This window comes from Protomyctophum parallelum (assembly GCF_964188405.1).
Source record: "Protomyctophum parallelum genome assembly, chromosome: 14".
Lineage (NCBI taxonomy): Eukaryota > Metazoa > Chordata > Actinopteri > Myctophiformes > Myctophidae > Protomyctophum > Protomyctophum parallelum.
Window position 1 is genome coordinate 46824793 of NC_139709.1, and position 8956 is coordinate 46833748.

Below are 8956 nucleotides of genomic sequence, written 5' to 3' on the forward strand. Positions count from 1 at the left end.
CTATAAATAATGCATTTTTATGGTAAACCCTTCTGTATAATTTTGGTGGAAAGGATTTACCTGGGTACACATCACCCCCTAGTGGCTCCTAGAGAGAGTGCTTCATTTTTGCTACATTCACAGTTGCATGCCAAAAACTCAATGCTTCCAGTGCCAATGCATGTTTTGTTTCTTTTCCAATTTTGTCTGCTCCATTCTCGTCATCACTTAAAACTTCACTTGTTTATCCTGTAAGTTCACTCTCCTGACCTGACCTGAGAAGGCATGTTGCATAATTGCATTGTTATGACCCCAGTAAGCAGGTGCCTGATTGGTGCCGGCGTAGTTGGTATACATATTACTAGTGATGCACTCATGTTCTTGTTTTATTTGCAGGAAAGTAAAACCGTGCAGGATGTGGTGGAACTTGGAAGGTGACAGTTCTCCAAACAGGATGACAGTTTGTTCACTAAGTCGGTTGCAAACAAACATTGTTTCAGCGTACCTGGGGAGTTTACCTTTTTTATATAGGTCAGTGGTTTGGTTACTAACCTATATAAAAATAATTTAAAAAGTAGTCGGGACTAAGGATTGGTTCTTCTCACAAGCAGGCACATTAGCTTTTTAAGTTTCATCTTTTGGCTGCAGATTCCCATTTGAAAATAATTTGGTGCCAGGGACCAAAATGTTCAAGATTTGGACAAATTGTGAAGATTTTTCAAAAAAATACTTTTACAACCATTTATATTCTCAGGATCAGGGAAATTGTCCTCACAATGTCTACTTCTCAAATTCTACTATGTACTTTGGCCCTCATATAGTTGCGACCTAAGGTCGCATTTACTATGAAATCCTGCGTCTCGCGGCCGTCACATCACCATATATGGTTGCCAATCCATCACGCCTTGTGACATCACGTGACCCTTAGATCTCCATAATATATGAATCTGACCTCGTGACATCACATGACATCATGGATATCCTTAACTCCTCCATATATGGTCACGCCTCATGACCTCACGCCTCGTGACACATCAGGCCACCATATATGAAGATCACAACACTGATCTCTATCCCTGGATAACCATACATGGATACTGATCTAGATCTATATGGAGAGCCTGGATAATCCTAGATCTATATGGAGCCGGCCGGCAACTCTTGTTGATCTGACCTCATCAAGTCGACACACGCTCCATATATGGCCAGTATCCCGGTACAGAATTAATTCCATATGTTGATCTGACCCCCCATGCCAAAGCGCTCGCCCAGCAGTCAGCAGTCAGCCGTCTGCCATCACCCAGGCAGTTGCGTGCATGCGACCTCGCCCTTTAGGGTGTCTTATTGGTACCCCACACACACACACACACGATATATTTGGTATGTAGGCTATGTATGCAAATTGTTTTTCATATCATATGAACGACTTAAACCCAGCTTATGGTTGAGTGGAGTCCCTCAGGCCTTTATTATACTAGTGTATTCTCTGTTTTCTGTTTTTATGGGTAAAGCTTTCGCTGAAAATAGCAGATCGGAAAAGCTCTCAACGTGTCGCAAATCTTTAATGAAGGGGTCCTTGAAAAGGTTTGAGAACCACTGATTCACGTGACTGGAATGGTTGAAACTAAAGTTCCAGTGTATTTTTCCACCTTGACTCTAGGCTTTAGTTTCTTCAGAAGCGTGTGTGGTGTGGGTTTGTGCCTGCATAGTGTACTGTAGACTAGAGTCGGTTGGAAAGCAGGTTGAACCAGTACTGTACTGTATGTATGCAGGCTAGTAAGGCTACATGCATGTTTATATTTTTTTGCGGCTTTCGCCTTATTTTTGTAGAGGGACAGAGAGTAGGCTGACAGGAAATGGGGGAGAGAGATGGGGGAGTATCATGTCAGTGTCATGGTCACTATATGTCAGTATCATTTCAGTATCTTGTCAGTATATCATGCTAATAGCATGCGAGTATTAGGGCTGGGTCTTTAACTTCTTTAATTTCAATTAATTGATTACAGAAAAATAGCGCAGTAAAAAAAAAAAAAGACATTTTAATCGCGCTTAGTTCTCGTTTCTCACTGGACGAGCACCAACCAAGAGGCAACAAACCTCAATGCACGCAAGGGCTGCCTGGGGAGGAGGCCTTAATTCCCAGCCCTAATAATAATAGATATAAAGACTGACAGACATCTCAGATGTATAGCATGTGGCTCTAATGTCCTGGTGTAGGCCTAGTATCTGAGGTATATATTTCAAAATAAATCATGGTCATTATACAGAAACTCAAGCCGCAATAGCTTGGCTTCTTCAGGTTAAAGTTTGTTCAGACTTGTATGGCTGCAAGGGGTGTTTAGGACTCGGTGCAGACAGTTTCATTTACCTTGACTTTGATATACTTATGTAAGAGTGCATTCTTCCAGCTGTCATGATTTATGACCTTATCAGCTTGACTCCATAGATTCAAATGCCCTTTTATAGTGCGTTTCTCTCGCACTTTGTGTAAAGTACTACTTTGCCTGGTTGTGTGAAATGTGCTATATAAATAAACGCGCCTCGCCTTTGAGTTAAATTACAATTATAGCCTGCCTCGTGGGCACAAGTGCTAGGTTGATGTGTCATTGGACCATGGTATAGAATGTGGAATTATATTTAGCAGACCAGATCTTTTCCCGACTCCCACGTTCATAGAAGTCAATGCAATTATCCCAGCAGGCCACGTCTGGGGAGCTAACAGAGGAGCAAAAATCAATTAACTCATTGGATAGTTGGGATGATTTGATGATTCTCCCTGGAACTCTCCCTCACAAAGACTCATCATCCAAAAGCTACATTTAAGAAAACATAGTCTCCATGTGCAGCAGGAAAAGGGACAAGTTACACACTATAGTCTTTTTTTAGATTATGTTTTTGTATATTGTTACAGGGTTAGGGTTAGCATCCAATAGCAGATCTACACGCCTTTTAAGCTTGTAGATCTGTTACTTTGCAGAACAGTTGTGGAATTTGGACCACCCGACAGTAGCCTCGTCCACTTATGAAAAACAATTTGCATACATAGCCTAAATACAGAATATATCTACAATATGTATGTATGTATATGTATGTGTGTGTTCACTACAAGTGAAATTGCTCCATCAAATTTGTATTCCAGTATAGTACTATAGTTTAAAAAAATACTACAGTATTTGAAAGTACAAAATAGTAAGTAATAATTAGTAGGCAACGATGTGCATGATGCTTGACCCACATCTCTATACTGTATCTGTACATAATCTATTAATAACTACACTTCACTCTGAAACTGTGAAATCAGATGTGTTTCTGTGTGCTCTCCTTCACATAGGCCCAATTCCAAATATATAGAGAACTAGACAAATACTACAGTACTGAACAACAGCAACAGGCCTACCACATCTAAGCAGATAGATTTTTGCATCTTACACATTTCAAACTAGGCTACTATGTACTAATTCTTATGACGACACAAAAGCATCTAGTGTTTCTTCCCGCTCTAACCCTGTCTTCCACCCTGTGACGGTTTAGAAACCAGACGTGTGGCAGTGGCACCATGTCCCCATTTGCCAACATTGTAAATAATGTCCTGTGAATTATTCAGTTTGCCTTAGAAACAGCAACTATTTAGAGAACAGCTAATCCTTAACAGTAGCCCTGTGGTCAGATATCGGTTTGAGGTGTGTTGGACTATACTAGGCTACTTCATTTAAGAGGTATTAAAGAGGTTTTAAAATTCCTGTGTCACTTAAAAATGTGCACATACCCTTTACACACTGACATATAGGCCTACAGTATGTTTGTTTGTTTACTGTTGAGTGAGAAAATGTTGCACATTAAACAAATGTGCCCCCCCCCCCCCCCCCCGTACATTGACAAGCTTTATGGAGATGCTGATTTTCCTTGGCACCTGCCCACAGTGCCAAAACTACTAGTAATAGGTGTACTACTGACCAAGTACTGGTATAATGAAAAGTGAACTACATGGCCAGCTGTTGGTGAACAGGGCACAGTTGTTGTCATGCGGTCTCAGCGTGTGACTGTGTGAGGCATGTGTGACGTCATGTCATAGCAATGTGCCACATGCCTTTCTCTCTACTATGGTCCTCTCACACTTTCTGATGACACACATGGCGCCCCAGCCTCATGCCCAGTGTCAACTGTGGCTTGAAAAACTCTTGCTGTGCATACCGCCGGCCTGCATGGCCAGCTATTTTAGCTTTGAATAGTTCTGAGAGGGGGTGAAAAAAAAAAAAAAGGAGAACACACATGGAGATTGTTTCTAGGACTATAGCCTTTTTACATTTGTCTGTAGAAAATTGCCACCCATACAAACAAGGTCGTGACCCAAAAAAGAAAACGTTGTCGGCGCTCGAGTGGTGCAGTGGTAAAGTCCCAACCACCTTTGTGGTTGTAGGTTAGAATCGGCCGTGGTGCAACCACGAATGGAATGCGACAAAAGCAATACAATCTCTGTGAATTCAAGGCTTCATGGGTTGTGTAATTGATAGAAAATACGTATTTCTTTAACTTTGTTATGCGCTCTGTGAACTTGTAGATCTGCTATTTTCACCATTTTATTTCATACTTTTTTCCACTGCATTTACCGGTATTAATCGTAACCGAGGCAAACACAAGTGTGATACTGATTTATAATATTTCTGAATTTAATCATATCATGACAAAGACCTGTGATGCTTGTGGTAAATCCAGAGACCCGTCCGTCCGTCCATCCATCCATAGCAGCACTAATGAGGCTTGCGTATCACTCTCACCCACTCGGACACTGCTTAATAAGCGGTTGCTATGGAGAGGGAGTGAAAACAGATGAAAGGCCCCAAGCCTTGTTGTTGCTATGTATGGCATGCAGTCTGCTTTGTAGGCTATACAAACTGAGCACAGTACTACTACATTTATACATTGTTGCTGTCAGGCAGAAACCTCTTATCTCCATATTATTTGTGTTTTTGAGTGGTGCAACTACTCCAGGGAACAGCAATGTCCCTATGTAGAAAGTAACAGTACAGTAAAGAACCTGGGGGTTATTATTGATTCTGAATTGAATTTTAATTCACACATTAATCATGTTACCAAGATTGCCTTTTTTCACCTTAGAAATATTGCACGAATCAGAGCCCAGAGCTGCCAACCTGCACACATTTTGTGTACCAACCACGCAATTCTAGGCGTATAGACACCTAGAATTGCGTGGTTGGTACACAAAATGTGTGCAGGTTGGTAGCTCTGCAGAGCCTATTTGTCCTTGGACGATGCAAAAACGCTAATCCACGCCTTTGTTTTTTCTCGGCTTGACTACTGCAATGCACTCTTTTCAGGACTGCCTAAGAAAACAACTGACAGATTACAACTTGTCCAAAATGCAGCAGCTAGAGTTTTAACTAAGATGAGAGAACATATTACTCCAGTTTTGGCATCACTGCACTGGCTTCCGGTTGTTTTTAGGATTGATTTTAAAATTATTTTACTTGTCTATAAAGATCTCAATGGTCTCGCGCCCTCCTACCTACATGACTGCCTGCATAAATATGTCCCAAACCGGCCCCTAAGGTCTTCCACTGCTGGCCTGCTCACTTTGCCTAGAGAGGTGGCAACTAGAAAATACGGGGAAGCAGCTTTTTGCTTCTACGGGCCGTCGGCATGGAACAAGCTCCCACAGGCAGCCTCTGTAGACATTTTTAAAGCTCAGCTCAAGACCCACCTCTACAACATTGCTTTTAAGTGATATTTTTTTTGTTTTTGTTATTCATGTCCTCACTGTATTGTATTACTGCTTGTTTTTTATTGTCGTTTTTTAATGTCGTTGCCCTGCTTTATCTGTTCTTATCCTTGTACCACTGCCTTCTCCTGATTTGACACTGCGCTATTGTCCTATTGTTTTAAACTGCATGCCTGTTTTAATGCTGTTCTGTTTTGCTTTTGTTTTTATTATTTTTTCTGCTCTGTTTAGCACTTTGAGCTACATTTATGTATGAAAGGTGCTATATAAATAAAGTTTATTATTATTATTATTATATTATGTCCATCCCTATGTATGTCCCTATGTTTAGAGTACCAACAGGGGGGCGCTGTTGCAACACTCACTTCAGACTGGTCTGATTTTTTGTAAATGAATGCCCTACTACATGATCATACTACAGCATCACACGAAAGCAACAGGTCTACAAGCTCGAAACGTGGTGCCAAGTGACACGTTTTGAGCTTGCTACTTTAGAATCCTGAAACTGAACAGTTTTGGACATTATGAGGTTTCCACCCGACATCAACGATATATTGCATCAGTCGGATACAGTTGAAAACAGCAAAACACACGGTCAAAACCTTAAGTCATTTTCAACTTAACAAGGTTTAACACTAGCACTACAATTTAGAAAATAATCTTGCATGGCATGTTTTGAAAATAACTTCACAGACAATGCTGCCAACACTAATAAGGGTCACTCTTCTTTAATTCACAGGACAATAGTTCCAACCACAGGGCATTAAGTTGACACCGCACATTTTGTTGTCGTTCACTGGATTCACACATGTTTTGAGATGTACTGATGTTAAAGGACCACTTCACCACTTTTCAACCTACCTTCATATAATTGATCCTCACTATTAATCTTAGCTTGGATTCCCCATCGATGGGGACAGGTTTCTGACCTGCCCACAGCCCTCCTATGAGACAGACTGAATAGGAAGAAAATGTGGCGTTTTATCTTGAACATTAATAGTGAGGACCAATTATATGAAGATAGGTTGAAAAGTGGTCCTTTAAGAGTCCAGACTGGCAGAAAAAAAAACATTTTTTTGCACTATCCATATTATTTAATTTAAAAAATAAACATGGGATTTTTGTTAGATCAGATTTGAAACACTCAGATTTGAAATGTGATAAAATCTGATTTCTAAAGTCTCATTCTGGACACTGACAAGTCACTGAAAATAGCTGATCTACAAGCTCACACCTTTTGAGCTTGTAGATCTGCCATTTTTCAGTGAGCGACAATAATAGAGCATTACTCACTCCTATGTCGTTACCACAGCAACCAGTGCAGATGCTGGTAAGTTGACAAAGAATTAATGCACAAAATGCGATCTGATCACTTGCTGAATAACAGGGTGGACAGTCGGTTGTAAAGATCAGATCTGATGAACAAGTGTGATTTGCCTGCCCTCTGAACAAAGCCTACAAGCCTACATTATACTTCCGTTGTACGAATGGTTCGCTCATCATCGTACAACATATTGTTGCATAAATGAACGGCCCTACTTGATCATACTACAGCGTCACACAAAAGCATCAAAAGTAGCAGATCTACAAGCTCAAAGCATGTCGCATCACCAGTTTGTAAATCTGCTTCTTTTGAATCCTGAAAAATAATAGTTTGGGACATATGAGGTTTCCACAAAATTCCACCCGACAGCAACAATATACAACCAACACTAGGCTTTACTTAGAACTGTATGTTTGAGAGTAGAGGCATTAAACTCTTGGAAAGTACAATACTGAATGGTCATAATTTGCTTCATATTTCTTCATGTAATAAAGATAGTTCCTACCACAAAAAAATACATCAAACCAAATGTCCAGACATTTGGGTTTGGTAAGATCATTCATTTCCCTGTACTGCTTCTCAGCAGTAACCTTTAACTGATTTTCCCTTTTAAATGGTACCGGTAGAAAAGAATATACTGTACATCTGTGGGATGAGTAGCGCTACTCAGCTTGTCGTTTGCACCCATGAAACATTTAGCCTACCAAATCTTTTCTGCCAATGGCAAACACCTTATCATCTCTTTTGGGTGGAAACCCCATATGTTCAAAACTATTACTTTTCAGGATTCAAATTCAATGGCAGATCTACAAGCTTGCATTGTATAGCTGCTCATTTTTAAGCTTTTGTGTGACGCTGTACTGCTGTAGCATGATCAAGTCGGGCGTTAATCATGGAGTTAACTTAAAGAGATTTCTGCTCGACAGCAACACTATTCAGCTGTGCTGCTCATCCCACAAATGCTTTCCAGAAAAAGCCAAGGTATTGCCAAGAAGCATCATTACAACAACAAAGACATATAATCTAGCAAACACACATTTCCAAACCTGGAAGTTTGACGTTCATTTTAGCCGGTATTGGTCACCAGCTGGAACAGTTCCTAACACTGGGCCATCTTGACCACTTTAAACCCTGCAGCAGCATCAGTAAAATAGCAGAATAACCCCACCATAACAGAAAGGGCATTTGTATGCATATAGGGAATAGCAGTGGTTTTTTGTGGCGCCACAGATGCCATGCAGGCTCCTGGTGAATCAAGGACCATAGAACATTTGAATTCTGTGTCAAAACAATATTTGAATATTTTATTATAGCCCTATCTACTATTATTATAGCCCTATCTACTATTTAATAAATTAACCTTTTTTTGTCGTTTTGAAATATGTTTTGACACATCAAATGTGTTTCACCCAAGCCTGGATGCCCTGGGTCCAGGCTTAAAATATTCAATATAAATATTTTCTGAAATCTCTACGCCCTACAGGGTTTAAGTGGTTAATGTTTCTCCACGTTTATAGTTGCTGTCACTAATGCAAACATCAAGCTATTGGTCAACAGCGAACGCAAGTTACATAAAGTGGTTCTTCTGTGCCGTAGCACAACACTGTTTTAGATACATTTTGTATACAGCAGAAAAAGTTGTTTCATAAAACGTTGTTTTCTAAAACTTCCTTCTTTGGAATTAAGAGTTACCAAAAAAAAAGAAAAAAAGTTTAACCACATTATAATAAAAATTAATTTAATTAATAAATCCACACATTTATATAAACTGTTCCGCTTCAGTTTTCAGAAAACACATTTCTTTGTAGACGATAAAAAAGTACTGTGAGGCTTCGTGACATGCAGACAGCGTACTGACAGTGAACCAGTCCACATACAGTATCTTCGCTGTCGAGGAAAAACCTTGTATGTCAAAT